General features: G+C 42.0%; 1 protein-coding gene across 3 annotated transcripts in view; it reads right to left on the bottom strand.

The window, feature by feature from the left end:
• Positions 1 to 16451, bottom strand: part of MSRB3 (methionine sulfoxide reductase B3) — a 197220-nt gene that overhangs the window by 56672 nt on the left and 124097 nt on the right. The window lies entirely within an intron of this gene.

Here is a 16451-nt window from a genome sequence, read left to right as displayed (position 1 = left end):
TCCACATCCATGCTTGGCCTCACAAATGCGTGACTGGAAGAATGGTCAAACATTCCCATAGACACACTCCTAAACTTTGTGGACAGCCATCCCAGAAGAGTTGAAGCTGTTATATATATATATATAGGATGGGCCAACTCAATACTGAATCCTACAGACTAAGACTGGGATAACAATAAAGTTCATGTGCGTGAAAAGGCAGGTGTACCAATACTTTTAACAATATAGTGTATGTATAGATGTAGCAGCAAAAAAGAGAATGTTATCACCAGTAATCATAATCTGCAATAAGCCATATTTTAATAGTGGAGCAAAATTATAGTACGTTGACACCATCATTTTTGACAATATCTATCCCCATAACAGTTATCATTCATTACAGAAAGACAGAAATATATAAGTACTGAAATCAAAGCTTAACAAATCTAAAAAAAAGAGCTGAACATTTTCAAGTGTTATACATGGTACTTAAAACTGAACTGAAGCCATCTAGAATATACCATGTAAGGTCTATTGTTTTCTTTTCTAAAAATGTTATCCCCATTTGAATCGTTTACCATTTACACAAGTTCTGTTTTGCCAAGCTGCTGGGCTGTAGTAATACAGACACTCATCAGGTGAGAGGTTTAGGAAAACAGGCTTAGAAAAACATGCTTGGCCCATTAAGTAACATCCACTACATAGCCTGTAAATGTTATGCTGCGTACACACAATTTCTGATGGAAAAAGTCAGACAGAATTTTTTCATCGGACATTCCAACCGTGTGTATGACCCTTTCGGTAATTCAGTTCGTCTGTATGGAGTCCCAACAGAGAACAGAGAAAAACACGCATGCTCGGAAACAATTTGATGCATACTCAGAAGCATTAAACTTCATTATTGTAGGCTTGTCGTAGTGTTGTACGTCACTGCGTTTTCGACGGTCTGAATTTGGTGTGTCCGTGTGTATGCAAGACAGCTTGAGCGGAATTCCGTCGGAAAAAAACAGTCTGAGTTTATTCCAATGGGAAATCCGATTGTGTGTACGGGGCATAAGGTGGGGTATGTCAGTGGCCATCCTGTTCCACTTTTAAGGGGTGTCTAAGCATAGTGGCCACAGAAATTTCTCTGCCAGCACGCATGGGCTGTTAAAAGGAGAAATGAAAGTGAATTCAAGTAGAAAGTTCACTGATAAAAAACAAATTTTACAACTGAGCATCAGAAATCAAAATAGTTCTTTAGTGGGGGTGAATACACATATATGAATGGACAATTTGCAAGACCAATGTCTATACATTACTCAATAACATTGATTCTTCAGATGGATGTTTCCGCACATTCCACGTTTCAGTTTCTGGCTGATCAGTGAGTCTCTGCATTAATGTAGAATGTCATTTACAGAGTATACAAAACACAAACCAGATATCCTGTGTTTACAAGGAACTTGTTTTTCATCAGTTTTAGCACCCACAATCTTCCACAAAGGCTTTCCAGTGTTTTAGTTGGCTACAGTTGATAAAAAGGTGAAAGAGGAAACTATAATGTTGCATAGAACAGTTTGCCTTTGTGGTTAGTAACACAGATGTTGACAAAAGGTGCATAATCTTAACGAGATCTTTGTGTGATTAAGCCTGTTGTATACCATAAGTCTGTGTCCATATGATTGTCCTAAGTTTACCTTCACCCATGATATATGTCATTCGATTTTCAGCTATTAATGAGACTATTTACATTACGAATTGATCAAGTTAAAAGCCTAGCCAATTCTTTCATGAAGGTCATTAAAGCATTGATGCCCAGACCAAATTTATCAGTATCAGAATGGTCGGTTAGTTTTACATTTTTTTGTTATTATACGCATAACTAGTTCTAATTCCCTATTTATTTTTACATTTTTATTTTGATACTGTATTTTTCTCTGGCATTGTTTTTTTTTCTCTGTGCTTATACAGAGAGTGAGAGAGAACAGAGGGTAAACTATTTCCCTTCCTAAAACAAAAGGAGACATTAGATATTAAGTTGTACTACAAGGCCTGCCATGTAATCGGGCTGGTAGATTGTAATATCCACCATGGCATGACTGAATCTCCCTGGAGCAATCCTTTACAAGTGGCATACTACAGGCCACCTCATGGATCCCAGCTATGGAAATATGCCAAGACCTGGACACTCACCCTCTGATTGGGGAGATTTTACGCTGTTTTTGGTCACTATGTAAGACTTTGTCTATCTTTTCCATTCCCGGCCCCATGATGCCGTTGAGCTAAAACCCATAATTTCCTGGATTGCAATCTGATTCCTCCAACGAAGGGAAACTAAGTGGACTGAATTCAAGTGTGTAAGACTTTGTCTATATTTTCCATTCTATGTATGACTTTGTCTATCTTTTCCATTCCCGGCCCCATGATGCCGTTGAGCTAAAACACATAATTTCCTGGATTTCAATCTGATTTCTCCAACGAAGGGAAACAAAGTGGACTGAATTTTTTGATAAGGAACAATTTTTCAACCAGAAGGACCTTGATTTGACCTCCTTGCCCCAGTTTTCTCAACATACTTACAAATACGACACTTTTTGAACCACCCTTACACAAAATTGAGCTACAGTAGGGTATGCTCTGCTTTTCAGAGACTATGCGTTTCTAAATCCCCCAATGTCACCTGTCTACAGTCTATTCTTCTGCGACCTTTCGAATTGGACAACCAATTTAGCTAAAACATGGGAATCTGATTTAGGTGCAACGCTATCTGACAAAGATTGGACAGGATCCTCAAACTCTTTCTGTTGAGCTCCTTAAATGTTAACACTCAAGAACACAATTATAAAGTGTTCTCAAAATGGTACAGGACCTTGCCTCTACTTCACAAAATATGCTCTACCACATCAATTTGCTGCTGGAAATGCAAGAATGTAGAAGGAAATATGCTCCACATCTGTTGGATGTTAACCTGACATTCAGCAATACCCGTTGCATGTCCATGCAATTACAACCAAGGTCATTAACTACACATTAGATTTCTTTCTGACACAATACCTGCTGCACCACTCTCTGACTATAGGCAGTGCTTACTGTAAATTCCTCAGCGTGCATATGGTAAATGTGACACATAAGTGCATCGCTACACACCGATGACAGCAACAAACTCACTCATTAAAGGAATGGTTTACGAGACTGCGTAATCCAGCAGATATGGAGGAGTTAGTGCACATTTCCAAGACAGAATTAATAAATATAGCAAAATCTGGTCATGCTGGCTGCACTTTGAAACCACTCCTAAATACAAAACCATCAAGACACAGGAAGACTGAAAAAGGGGAATGTGCAGGAGAATGAATATAACATATTAAGAGGGACATCTACAACAGATATCTCACAATCTGGCAGACTCAGGCGATCAGATGAACTGTTATTTCCCCTGTTTATTTTCCTCATACACATTAATTGCCCCTTGCACTCAGATCCCCAGACTACCTTCTCCACCTGTCTTACCATACACCCCCCAATACCTAGACTGACTGACTGACAATGACTGCCACCATCTCACAACAACAGCATAGCTAAGTCTAATTGCAGATGTAAAAATCACACTATTTGTAGTCAGTATCTGAATTAATGTTAAAATGAAATACTAAATGCCATGGGCTAGATTCATATAGCCCGCCGTAAGTTTGTGCGGGCGTAGCGTATCTCATAAAAAAGTTGTAGATCTTTACGTTCAGCTCATGATAAATACAACAAAAGTGTTGCGTTTATAATTTTGCTCAGTGTATTTACACAATATTAAGCCCATGTATGAAACACAACAAATCATATTAAAATATTAAAATTAATAAAATTAAGTGGTTACTGTCAACGGTCTATAGACTCAAGCACTATTAATAAAAGCATTGACATCCCACTTTATATTCATACCAAAAGGAGTGTCTTAGCTTTAACTATCCACTGGGTTTCTAATTTTGACACCACCCTAATCACATTGCTACCTCTCCAATTGCTGGTAAATCTATCTGTACCCAAAAACACTGGGCCAGATTCACATACAAATACATTACGCTGCGGCGGCGTAACGCATCCCATTTACGTTACACCGCCGCAAGTTTACAGCGTAAGTGCCTGATTCACAAAGCACTTACCTGTAAACTTGTGGCGGCGTAGCGTAAATCCGCTCGGCGCAAGCCCGCCTAATTCAAATTGGGCGGGCACCATTTAAATTAGGCGCGTTCCCATGGCGAACGTACTGCGCATACTCCGTCCGTAAAATTACCCGACGTGCATTGCACTAAATGACGTCGCAAGGACGTCGTTGGTTTAGACGGTAACGTAAATGCCATTCACAGACGACTTCTGCAAATGACGTGAAACGACGTGAAATTTCAAATTTTGACGCGGGAACGACGGCCATACTTAACATTGGTTACACCACCTAGAGGGCATGCTTAGTTTTACGTGACGCATCTCTATGGAAACTACGTAAATTTAGATCGACGGGCAAAGCGGACGTTCGTGAATCGGCGTAACTAGTCATTTGCATATTCTACTCCGACCGCAATGGAATCGCCACCTAGCGGCCGGCCTAGAATTGCAGCCTAAGATCCGACGGTGTAACACAGTTACACCTGTCGGATCTTAGGGCTATCTATGCGTAACCTGATTCTATGAATCAGGCGCATAGATACGACAATCGTATCTCAGAGATACGACGGCGTATCAGGAGATACGTCGTCGTATCTCTTTTGTGAATCTGGCCCACTGTTCCCTCTAGGTTTTGGTTGTGATGTGTATTAGAGAAGCTATGTTTTGGGAAACGCTTTTTTATATTAGCCACATGTTCATTTAGCCTGACCTAGTGTTTACGAATAGTACGGCCAATATACTCTAAACCACATGGACACTGAATGAGATAAACCACATTCTTAGATATGCAAGTTTAGATAGTGAACTTCTGGTTGCGGAAGTTAGTTTTTCAAAGCAATAGATAACATTTAGAGAATGATGCCTGGGTATAATCATTTAGGGAATTCTGCATGTAAAATCATAAGTTCTGCTTGATTTCAGATAATTTAAAGTAATATTAAAGCTTATTTTTTGTATTAAAATAATAAACATGTTATACTTACCTGTTCTGTGCAAAGGTTTTGCACAGAGCAACCCCGATCCTGTTCTTCTTAGGTCCCCTGCCTGCGCTCCTGGATCCTTCTTTTTGTCTAGTGCCCCCATAGAAAGCTTCCTTCCAAGGGGTCACTCGTTTGGGCTGTCTATTGACACAGACACTGAAGCTTGGCCCTGTCCCCTTGTCAATAAATTTAATTGACAATGCCAGGATGGTTCCTGCTTCTACCGATATGCCCAGTAAAGAGGGAAAGAGCCTAGACAGCCCTTGTTCTTGTACAGTGCATCCGGAAAGTATTCACAGCGCTTCACTTTTTCCACATATTGTTGTTACAGCTTTATTCCAAAATGGATTCAATTCAATATTTTCCTCAAAATTCTACAAACAATACCCCATAATTTCAACATGAAAGACGTTTGTTTGAAATCTTTGCAAATTTATAAAAAATTAAAACCCCGTTAAAAAATCACATATACATAAATATTCACAGTCTTTGCCATGACACTCAAAATTAAGCTCAGATGCATCCTGTTTCCATTTTTTAGATGTTTCTACAACTTGATTGGAGTCCACCTGTGGTAAATTCAGTTGATTGGACAGTATTTCGAAAGGCACACACCTGTCTATATAAGGTCCCCCACAGTTAACAGTGCATGTCAGTATTCGTAAATTGAAGATGTTTGGAACCACCAGGACTCTTCCTAGAGCGGGCCACCCCAGCCAAACTGAGCAATCCACTGAGGCCCTTAGTCAAGGAGGTGACCAAGAACCTGATGGTCACTCTGACAGAGCTCCAGCATTTCTCTGTGAAAGGAGGTGAACCTTCCAGAAGAATAACCGTCTCTGCAGCACTCCGCCAATCAGGCCTGTATGGTAGAGTGGCCAGACAGAAGCCGCTCCTCAATAAAAGGCACATGACAGCCCACCTGGAGTTTGCCACAAGGCACCGAAAGGACTCTCAGATCATGAGAACCAGAATTCTCTGGTCAGATGAAACAAAGATTGAATTCCTTGGCCTGAAAGGCAAGCGTCATGTCGGGAGGAAACCAGGCACCTCTCATTACTTGGCCAATACCATTCCTCCAGGGAATTATGTGGGGGCAGTATCATGCTTTGGGTGTGTTTTTCAGCGGTAGGAACAGGGAGACTAGTCAGGATGAATTCAGCAATGTACAGAGATATCCTTGATGAAAATTTTCTCCAGAGCACTCTGGACCCAAGACTGGGATGAAGGTTGATCTTTCAACAGGACAACAACCCTAAGCACACAGCGAAGATAACAAAGGAGTGGCTACGGGACAACTCTGTGACTGTCCTTGAATGGCCCAGTCGGAGCCCAGACTTGAACCTGACTGAATATCATTCATTCCCCACTCATTTGTGGGGATGCTTTTCTTCAGCAGGGACAGAGAAGCTGGTCAGAGTAGATGGGAAGATGGATGGAACCAAATACAGAGCAATCTTAGAAGAAAACCTGTTTGAGTCTGCAAAAGACTTGAGACTGGGACGGAGGTTCACCTCCCAGCAGGGCAACAACCATAGACATGCAGCCAGAGCTACAATGGAATGGTAAAAGCATATTCATGTGTAAGAATGGCCCAGTCAAAGTCCCAACCTAAATTCAATTGAGAATCTGTGGCAAGACTTGAAAATTGCAGTTTACAGATGTTCTCCATCCAAAAATTTCACTCTCTGGATATGCAAAGCTGGTAGAGACATGCCCAAAAAGACTTTCAGCTGTATTTGCAGTGAAAGGTGGTTCTGCAAAGTATTGACTAAGGAGGGCTGAATACAAATGCACGCCACACTTTTCATATATTTATTTGTAAAAAATATATAATTTTCCTTCCACTCCACAATTATGTGCCACTTTGTGCTGGTCTATCACATAAAATCCCAATAAAATACATTTATGTTTTTGGTTGTAACATGACAAAATTTAGAAATTGTCCAAGGGTTTGAATACTTTTTCAAGGCACTGTACCATGATACCATAAAAAAATGTAGGATGACATTGAGGGCCCATTTTTCCCAAGGCGGTGCATCTTCGCACGCTATGGCACACTTTAACCTGCATTTATTATGAATAAGGGGCCAGAACACCGCAAGGGATAAAAAACAAATAAAAAAAACTCATCTGACCCATTTTTCAAAATGGGTCATGCATAGTACGTAAGTTGTGGTGTGCCAGTGTGCATCATACATTGCACTCTACTGTAAAATGTGTTGGGGTGCTATTCACAATGAATGACACTGAAGCAAATTGCAATTATTATATTATTTATTATTATACAGAATTTATATAGAGCCGACAGTTTGCGCAGTGCTTTGCAACATTAGGGCAGACAGTACAAATACAATACAGTTCAATACAGGAGTAATCATTAGAGCTTACAATCTAAGAGCAGCTGGGCTGCAATGTGTTATGGCAACAGGCACTTAAATGCAGGTTGCCACAACACGCAAGTGTTAATGAGCCCGGGGCTTTCATTTATTAATACAAACCATAATACAGAAGTGATGATTCTTACTAGCTTGTAGGAAAAGTAAAGGGGTGGGGCTGCTTATTGCACCAAAGTATTTAACCACCATCGATACATCACTTATCAGTGCAAAAATGATGTGTATATAAAGAAGAGTAGATAAAGGAGATCCTTTAATATAAAGATAAAGGAGTCCCAATGAGACCTGTTTCCTCCCAAGCTAACAAACCAGCCCAATCTGGCAATATCATTGGACAATTTATTGGACAAATGTATGTAAATTCCGTCAAGTTGGTATAGAACCCCGACTCAATTGCATAAATACTTCCCTGCAACTTCCGATTTTCTGCTGGAGATGTCGCAGGGAAAAAGGAGACATCCTACACATCTTTTGGTCATGTTCCAAGTTCAAAAGCTTTTGGGAGACAGTTCGCCAAATTATGCAAAAACTTGCGGAGCGTCCCATCCCGGAGGATCCGTCTTTCTTCCTCCTTCACTCTATGGGGATCCCGGCAAGAGTTTACAAGAAATCTGTGCTCAGACATCCCCTTGACGCTGCCAAAGCTTGCATCCCCCTCCTGTGGAAATCTCCTCACCCACCGACTATTGCTCTGTGGCTTAGAAAAGTCACGTAAATAAACAGAATGGAAGACCTCATACTCACAGCCAGACACCAGCAAGACATATACTCTAAAACTTGGTCTCTGTGGAACCTATTTGTGTTCTCAGATGAAGGCCAGGCCCTCATGGTCAATGGCACAGATACCTGAACTTTGAGGCTTCCCTTCTTTTACTTCTCTGCTCGACGACGTATGCACCGATAGAAACTCTGACATGCTGAACCCTGGATCCCCCGGGGGTCCATGTCCCTGGGTTCCCCCTCTTCACCCCACCTTTACCACCCCCCCCTTTTCTGACTCTCTGACTTTTATTTCTTCTTTCATCCAAGATCTGTAATCTGCAGACGTTCTTATTTTCTCTCTTTACTTTTTATTTAATTGTAAAAAGGAGGTCGGGAGAGACGAGACCCGTGGGAAGATGTTTTTGTCTCGCTATTATGTGGTCAGGAGATATCTCATGGTGGAGTAGAATATATACTGCACTAAGATATGGTGATAGTGGTAGCCAAGCCAGTATGATAGACCGGGACCTACGAAGACGTACCTTTTCATAATTGTATGGCTCCCCGCCTTGGTTGGATGTGTTTTAGTTTATAACATATTGCACTGTATGTCTTCATTTAATAGGTTTTTTAATCTTTTCTATGTGCTACTCTTTTATGTATGTTGACCCTGCGGGTCTTGTCTTTTCTGGACTGTATAAATAAATACAAAAAATGTATGTAAATTCCAGTTCTCTAAATAATTCTGTTATAAGTATACTTTTAGTCAGCAAATAAACCAGAAAACTAGAGAATAAACTATTCAAAATCATTTTACACAGCTTGGTCTGTGCTGATTCACTTAAACCTGAACTCCAGAATAAGCAAATATTGCCTAATACAAGAGTCATGTACACTCACCAGCCACTTTTTTAGGTACAAATTGCTATTACCAGGGCCGTCTTAATAGCATCATGGGCCCCTGGGAAAAGTAATGCTCTGGGGCCCCTACAATGATGACAATGCAGGTAAACAGACATCAAGTAGGTAGGAAGCAGACTGCCTCCCCTGTGTATCTATTACTCTCAGTGCGATCATGGGGCCCCCAATTTTGGGGCAGCGTGGGCTCAAGGACCAAAAAGGACCAAAAAGGAGAAATGGGACTTTAAATTAGGCACGTTAGAGGCAGCTGGTAAAACGATCAAATGCAAAAAACATTTATTAATCCATTTATATACAAGTCAAATGATGAACACAACATACAATGTATGCATAATAATGATGATTTTTGCAATTTATCACGTATAGGGATGGAAGCACTTGAATATGTGCCAAACACCCCCCCCCCTTCTATGCTAGTACCGGGCTGGACCCCCTTCTGCCTTCAGAACTGCTCTAATCCTTCATGGCATACAACAAGGTGTTGGAAACATTCCTCCGAGATTTTGGTCCATATTGAAATGATAGCATCACACAGTTGCTGCAGATTTGTCGGCTGCACATCCATGATGCGAATTCAGCTTTAAAGGGTAACTCCACTTTCATGGAGAAAAAACTAGCAAATAAAGAACAAATAATATAGCATATACTTGCGACACGCGTGGCCTGTTGCATGACTGATTGAAACAAAGAGTTTATTGTAAACACAAAGGCCCGGATTCACGTAGCACTTACGCCGACGTATCTCGAGATACGCCGCGTAAGTGCACATATGCGCTGTCGTATCTATGCGCCTGACTCTGAAAGCAAGATACGCCTGAAAATAGGCTTCATCCGACCGATGTAAGTTTCCTACGCCGTCGTATCATGGGCGCATATTTACGCTGGCCGCAAGGGGCGCTCCCATTGATTTACGATTCAAATATGCAAATGAGTGAGATACGCAGATTCACGAACGTAGTTGCGCCCGGCGCATTATATATACGCGGTTTGCGTAAGGCTTACGTCCGGCGTATAGTTATTCCCCATCTATGAGGCGCAACTCAAGCAAAGGTATGGAACAGGGAACAGCTGTCGTATTTTACGTCGTTTACGTAGTAGTACGTGAATAGGGCTGGCGTAGGTTACGTTCACGTCGTAGGCAGTGATCCGTCGTATCTTAGGGAGTAGTTTCGATGTGATTCTGCGCATGCGCACTGGGTTGCGTCCGCGGGATGGCGCATGCGCCGTACGTTATTCGTATCTTTATGACGCTCGGCCCATCATTTACATGGGGTCACACCTCATTAGCGTGGCTCACGCCCACTGCCACTTACGACGAGTTACGCCGAGGGAACCCAGCGTAGATTAGGGAGCAAGTGCTTTGTGAATACTGTGCTCGCCGCTCTGCACTACGTCGGCGTAGCGTATATTCGATACGCTACGCCGGCATAACTATGCGCCAAGGTATGTGAATCCGGGCCAAAGAATATATACAAGAAAATACTACGTATTCGTACATACAGTATAGGTAAGAGCAATGTTAAACATTTAGTAGATTAATATACTGTATGTTGTTGTCCCCACAAGGTATACTCAAATAAGCCAACTATTTGAGTATCCCTTGTGGGGACAACAACATATATTAATCTACTAAATGTTTAGCATTGCTCTTACGTATGTACAAATACGTAGTATTTTTTTGTATATATTCTTTCTGTTTACAATAAACTCTTTTTTTCAATTATTCATGCAACAGGCCACGCGCCTTTCTTTTTCTTTTTCACATAATATTTCGGGCTTCCCCTAGTTGGCATAGGCAGCGAGGGCTTGCATGATCTCTTCACATATACAACCTTAAGAAATACTACCACCCTTACTAAGGCCTTCTGCTCCAGTGCAGGAGAATATCATTTCTGTTTATACCTTAAGACCCCTTTCACACTGAAGCGCTTTACAGGCGCTATAGCGCTAAAAATATCGCCTGCAAAGCACCCTGAAACAGCGGCTCCATTCACTCCAGTGTGAAAGCCAAAGGGCTTTCACACTGGAGCGGTGCGCTGGCAGGGCATCAGAAAAAGTCACCGCTCCTAAAGCGCCCATGCCCATTGAAATCAATGGGCAGCGCCGCCGAACCGCTGACAAAAGCGCCCCGCTAAGCGGCGCAAAAACGACAGTAAATCGCAGCTAAAAATGACGGCGTTTTACCGCCCAGGCGCTTTCAATGTGAAAGCAGCCTGACAGTCACACAGTTTTGTAATTGAATGTTATTTTTTTGAAAATCTTTTTTATTTTATTTGCAACAACACATAGGCCTTGTACTCACGACCGGATCTGTGCGCTGGAAACTGTCTGCCCGACAGTTTCCGGCTTACAAGGCTGATTTTTGTTTGGTTCCGCTGGCTTGTACACACCAGCGGACCAAATTACCGTCGTACCGGAACGCGTGCACGTAAACTACGTACGACGTCACTATAAAGGGGAAGACCAAACTTAATGGCGCCGCCCTCTGTTCCTCTTTTGCTAGTTACGGGTTTGCTCGTGTTAGTGAAGGTTTGGTTAGAGCTGATTCGCGCTTCTCGGTCTCCAGGCTTTGACAGCGTGTATTCACGGGTTCAGTGCGTGTGCTTGCGGTAACGTAGTTGTCATTCGGCTATAGGCTAGCAGGTTGTTTCTGCTTTAGCAGTTGCATCCTGTGCGCTCGTATCTGTTTGTCACGCGTTTGTCGCAGGTAGTGCTGGATTTGCGAGTGCTTTCTGTTTGAGTGTGTTCTTGACTGACCAGCCGGCCGGTTTGAAGCCATGATGGAGCAGCAGCGTCAATTTTCGCGAGTTGGTGCTGTTTATGGGATGGCTGCTGGATATGTTCATTTTTCCAGTACTTTGGCCAGAAACAGGGGGCGGAGGCGTTTCTGGACCAAGAATTGGTTGCGCCAGCGTGACCAGTTCTCACATATGCCTCTGCTTAGGGAACTCCAGGAGAATAATCCTAATGACTTTAGGAATTTTCTCCGCATGACGGACCCCGTATTCAACAGTCTGCTGGAACTTCTGTCCCCCTATATCACGAGGCAGGACACTGTGATGCGCCAAGCCATCACGGCCGAGCAGAGGCTTATTGCCACGTTGCGGTACCTGGCGACTGGGAGGAGCCTGCAGGACCTCAAGTTCTCAACAGGCATCTCTCCGCAGGCGCTTGGGGTCATCATACCGGACACGTGTGCTGCCATCATCAAAGTTCTGCATGAGGAGTATATTAAGGTAAGTTTCCTGGCTGTAATAATGTTGCTAACTAACTTTATTTTTCATTTCCCAGATATGCTGTGTGTTTAACTAACGTTCCCTTTTCTCCCTATGCATGTTGATATAAGCTTTACATGTTTTATTCTTGGCCTACCTGCCTATTTGTCCCTTACCCAATATTAACCTGTCCAGCATGCTATCCTAGGGACAAACCCACCTTGCCATTTTTGAAAACAGGACTTTTTGGTTTTTGTGTCGTCCCCCCCTTCAAACTTTTATTGTCCCCATCAGAGGGCTGTGGAGTCTCTTAATGAAGTGGCCCTATATATTTCATTTCCCAAATTCTCCATGCTCATTTTTCTAATGCAATTTTAATACTTTGAAGTGTCACAAGGATGCTTGTAGGATGTTTTTATTCCAAAGTACTAAATCTCTTTTTTTGTTTGTCCCCACAGCTACCCTCCACACCACAGGAATGGCAGTCTGTGGCTTCCCAATTTGCCCAGCGGTGGGATTTTCCAAACTGCGGTGGAGCAATAGATGGGAAACACGTCCGCATTGTGCCCCCACCCCACTCGGGGTCCTACTATTATAATTACAAGGGTTATCATAGTATTGTGTTGATGGCGGTGGTGTCGGCACAGTATGAGTTTCTATATGTGGACGTGGGGAAGAATGGCCGGATGTCTGATGGGGGAGTGTTCGCACGGACTGATTTCTATGATCGTCTCCAAGCTGGTGGTCTGGCATTGCCACCAGATGAAGATAATGTGGAAGGACTTCCGTTTGTGTTCCTAGCGGACGAGGCTTTCGGGCTTGGTCCTCACCTCATGCGGCCTTTTCCCCAGAGGACCCTCACCTCAGAGAGGAGTGTGTTTAATTTTCGGTTGGCCAGGGCTCGGAGGGTAGTCGAGAATGCCTTTGGGATACTCACCAACCGGTTCCGCCTGTTCAGGACATCGATACATCTGGCGGAATATAAATTGGACACCGTTGTATTTGCCTGCTGCATTTTGCACAACTTTTTACGCAGGCACTCCCAGACGTACCTACCCGACATCGGTTCTGAGGCAAGACTACCCTCAGATCCCCTTCCCGGGCTGGACACTGGTCGCGCTGGCTTGGCCCCCCAATCAGCTCGTGAGGTACGCGACAAATATGTTGAGTACTTCATGGGTCGGGGGGCCATTGCTATGCCAGATCATATTTCTTTCTAATTCGGCCCCCAAAGAAAGGAATATTCTCTCAAATAATAAATAATTAGACCATTGGACTTTATACAGTTGTTTGTCATTAATGCTTTTTCTCTTTTTATCTGTCTTCCTGGTTCTCTAACTAACTTCTTCAATTTTACTGCATAATTGATTTCTCCACTTTTAGTAAATAACCACATTTTGCACAGTATTCACTCATCTACAAACAGGGTATTGAGTCTAGAAATAAGAAGCAACTCCATTTGTAAATTTTGAGCTCAAGTTTTTTAATTTTTGCTTGTTCATGACCCCAAAAATTATTTTAGATTTTTTTCATTACTCCCTGCTTTTGTACTTAGGAGTCTACAAAAATTATTTTTTTTTTTTTTTTTTTCAGGTAATTCAACCAAAAATATTATGCAGATTATAAATTTTTTAACAAGTTCACATTTTTGTTTATCAAATATAGTTAGATTTATTGTTTACATATATATATATATATAGAATATTTTTGGTGGGGTGTTTACCGCCTTAGTATTTTTTATTCTTGGCATATTTTTTATGCACAAAAACCAATATTTTTTTAAATTTTTTTTGATTTTTTGGTGTGTTTTTCAATACGAATATTTGTTCTGGAGATTTAGGAGTCAAATCTCGACTTCACTAAATTCAGTGATTAGAGAGATTTATAATTCTATATATATATCTTTTTAATTTTTTTTCGGTGTTTATTCTTTATGGTCTAAACTTTATAGTATCCAAAAATGTTCAACATGGTCAAAAAGTAACAAAATACAATTATAAAAATATAAAAACTCACAACAGCAGTCAGTCATGGTGTGCTTTCACACTGGAACACGCCAAAATTTGAAGATACACACATTCAGTGCAAACTCGCCAAATGTCATTGGTTCAACAGACAAATGGCCACATGTGCTATCTGACATCATGGGTGATCAATGTCTGTGTTTTGTGGGAGCAAACCCTTCCTCTCAACTACTTGAGGATGGAGGAGGGGGTTGGACCCACAAAGCACAGACACTAGATATTCTGTGATGGCAGATAGCACATGTTGGCACACTGTGTGTGTATCTTCAAATTTTGGCGTATTCATTATTAAAACAGTACAAATGTTTGTGGGGGCGGGGGATGGGCGGGGGGTGTTTCAGTCTTTGACACGGCCCATCATGTCAATAATATTTTTAAAATTAGATTCGATGACCATCATTCTTTGCCGCATATTGTCCATTTCCGTGCAGCATTCCAAAAGGACATTTGTTAAATTCTCTTCCATGACAACCATCCTTTCACGCATATTGTGCATTTCAGTGCTGCACTCCATTACCTGCTGAATAATTATAGCAGCACTTGCACGTGAAAATATTGGCACACCATCCTCCTCCCCTAAAAAAAAAAAAAAAATGGTCATTTCCAAAATTATTTTTCGATGAGGCCTATCTACATATGTTTTTTTTAATCAAGCTAGGGTGACACTGACCTGATGGGCTTCTCCTTTCCACCTCTTCGACATCTTCTATCACTCCTCTTTCTTCCACCACCTCCCCATCATCTTCTATCACTCCTCCTTCTTCCACCACTTCCCCATCATCTTGGACTCCTCCTTCATCCATCAATCCACCTTCTTTCAATTCGCCAAATTGTTCTTCCGCCACTTGCCCTTCATCTGCTATAAATTCTAAGTCCAAAATTACTTCTTCCTCCTCTCTTCCTTCCTTCCTCCTCTCCTTCCACATCCTCTTCTCCTTCCACATCCTCTTCTCCTTCCACATCCTCTTCTCCTTCCACATCCTCTTCTCCTTCCACATCCTCTTCTCCTTCCACATCCTCCTCCTCCTCCACATGTTGAGATGGCAGATTTTGGCCTTGTCTGGCCCTCTCTGCCTCCTCCAAATGCTGGCGACTTCTTTCCCCTGAAATAAACCAAAAAAAATGTAGACTCATCAGCACACAGATATTGGAGAGCATAAATCGCACACATTGCTTAGAAGATGCTTTCATTTAGTTACTTTTATCTTTCACCAAACCTACATTTTGGAATTACTTCTATGGCAAGCTCTGATCCTGCCCCTTTTTAGCAAAGTGACACACATGGATGTCCCCCCTAAACAGTATTTCTGGGAGACCCTACCAAAACCCTTTTTTGATTTGGGGAGACACAGGTGCTCTGCATTGCAGATGTGAAAACATCTGCTTTATTACCACTGTTTTTAGAATGAATCCTGTTTGCCTTTCCCATTCTCATAATTTTATTTTCTAGAACTAGCTTTTACACAATGTTTACAAACAAAGTTTTTGGCCAGTGAGCCATGTCCAGGTGTGTTGTTCCTGGAATAACCGAGCCTTTCTGAGAAACTATGTGATGTTACGTTGTTTACTAAGAACAGTATTTGTAAATATGTAGGTATTTATGTCCTAAAAAATAAATGACAACATGTCTTTAAAATTACAAGCAGGCCAAGGAGGCAGATGGTGAAATATACATGGCAACACATTATTGCAGACAATCACCCACCCCACCCCCCAGCCCCAATATATATTTACTTACTTTTACGCAGAATTTTAAGTATTTTCTTCATCTGATGTGGCTCCCTCAATTTTAAGTCTGACCAGCGTTTCCTCAGCTGTTCCTTGGACCTGGTGATCCCAAACATCCTCTGCATTCTCCTCGCCACCTTGTCCATAATATGTGCCTTTCGGCGGTTAGGGGTCTTGTATGGCCCTAATTCACCATCATAGTCCTTCTTTCGCATGATGTAAACTAACTCCACCATTTCCTGGAACGGCATATTAGTGGCTTTGTATCTTCTTGGCCTTGATCGGGACGTCCCTGCCTCTGTCCCTTCACTTGTGGCATGAGAGCATCGTGCCCGCTCGTGTGACATCGCCATCTTTCCTTTCCCA

The sequence above is a fragment of the Rana temporaria genome, chromosome 3, assembly GCF_905171775.1.
Source record: "Rana temporaria chromosome 3, aRanTem1.1, whole genome shotgun sequence".
Lineage (NCBI taxonomy): Eukaryota > Metazoa > Chordata > Amphibia > Anura > Ranidae > Rana > Rana temporaria.
The sequence above is the reverse complement of the archived record's forward strand: the minus strand, read 5'-3'. Positions and strand labels throughout refer to the sequence as shown.